Source organism: Aplysia californica, unplaced genomic scaffold (assembly GCF_000002075.1).
Source record: "Aplysia californica isolate F4 #8 unplaced genomic scaffold, AplCal3.0 scaffold00097, whole genome shotgun sequence".
NCBI lineage: Eukaryota > Metazoa > Mollusca > Gastropoda > Aplysiida > Aplysiidae > Aplysia > Aplysia californica.
This window is the reverse complement of record NW_004797367.1, coordinates 1340958-1342937: the sequence shown is the minus strand read 5'-3', so window position 1 is coordinate 1342937 and position 1980 is coordinate 1340958.

The following is a 1980-nucleotide window of genomic DNA, read 5'->3' as shown; positions in this document are numbered from 1 at the left end:
AGACTGGCCAACAGACAGAGAGACAGAGACAGAGAGAGAAAAAGGGGGAGGGGTGCGGGGGCGGGAGATATGCGTATTTATGCTTGTACGTGCATCTGTATGTTATATGAATGCACTCAATGTAAAGGTATGCTAGCTCGCGTGAGTGGGAGTAAGTGACAATAACAGGATAGACACGTTATTGCGGGTGACAATGTATAGACAGTGAACACAACAGTAGCAAAGAGAGAGTTGGCGAGATTTCATTCATTCATCTAGTGTCAGTCAACGGCAGACACCGGCGATCATGGTTCTCCTTTCATTCCTTTGCTCGGATCTTTAAAAAGCTACGTTTCCCTGATCTTTACCCGTTACCCATTTTTTAGGTTCCCTATGTAGTTGGCTCTGGGCCTGCCCCTGCCTCGTTTGCCGTTAATTTTGCCAGTGAGAGCTAGCTGTTCAAGACCTTTATGTCTATTCAGGCTCACTATATAATGATAGTATATTGTTGGTTTCGTTTAAAAAGAAAAACTGTATTTCTTTCTCTCTGTCTAGTAGACATTGACTTTGAGTCCGTGTGCCTACTTGATTGGCCCATTGGCTATCCACTTGTTCAAAAAACTACTCTTGAAAAAAAATGCAATATAGTAAACTGTCGTCTAATCAAAACAAACACATGGATAAACACGTTTCATGTTATCGATGTATCCCGATTCCCGAAAGCCTTTCATTTTAAACAAACCTCTAAAGCAACACTTTCCGAGAAAAATGTGTTTGAATATTTCAGTAAATAGACGAACATATTATGTACACAAATTATTACTAAGTGCTGTTTTAGTAAGAGTTTTACGGCACCTTGCAAAACAATTAGGTCGTATAAGCACTGACGATTGGAAGTGATACAAGACAGTAACAAATACAAGAAAGAAGGGGGGAGATAAGGACGATAGATGTAATATAATAGGAAAGAAGAAGCAAACCACATCACATTTTTTCTAATGTTATAATGACACTCGCAAAGAGAATCACCTGTCTGAGACAACCTCTTTTTTCTCGACAATGTGTCGCCATCTAGGTAGGACAGGTTCCGCTTTCGGAGATAGACAAGGAATAGGACACCCTCGAGTCATCAGCCCTGCTTAAGACAGATATATTTTTCTCTCACATCTATGAAGTCATTCTTTCCTCAATACCTCAAAGGGAAGCGTTTCAAATGACCCGTGTGTTTAATGGAACTGATCTCGGTTTGTTTGTTTGTTTGAGTAAATAGTAGGACATCGACACAATTATAGTCATTTATTGCTGGGAAAAAATAAGACAGACAGACAGAAACAACAGAGGGAAAGTAAACAAATAGGACGTACCAGTGGTGCCCTCCAACCAGCGCGATCTCGGTTTAACTTAATTTACTATGAGAAGGATGCGCTCTTCAAAGAGATGATATTATTATCCTTTCGATCAAAGAGCATGGGCATCGTATACCAATAGAAGCGTGAAAACTTAACCCCTTGATCGAGTCGACTTTCTTTTACAGGCGTTGTGACATTATGTGTGTAATTTATTTACAGGTACTTAATGATTCCTGCACACACTTTGAAGTTGCCCTGAGCATTTGAAGCGTTGTGTGAGCGAGTAGGTTTAGACAGCAAAGTGCCTCCATATGAATGTCCCCGTGGTTTTATGCACCCCGCATAATTTTGAAAAAATTTGATAATTTTTTGCATAATTTCTGATTATTTTCCTTTTTCGTTCTTTGTTAAAATTAACAGAATCGCATAATTTCACATTTTGGACTCATTTTCAGAATTTCAGAATTTTTCTTGCATAAAACGATGGGGACAGATATGAGGAGGAGTTGTAAACGTGTGTACGTGTTAGATAGATAGATAGATAGATAGATAGATAGATAGATAGATAGATAGATAGATAGCTAGATAGATAGATAGATAGATAGATAGATAGATAGATAGATAGATAGATAGATAGATAGATAGATAGATA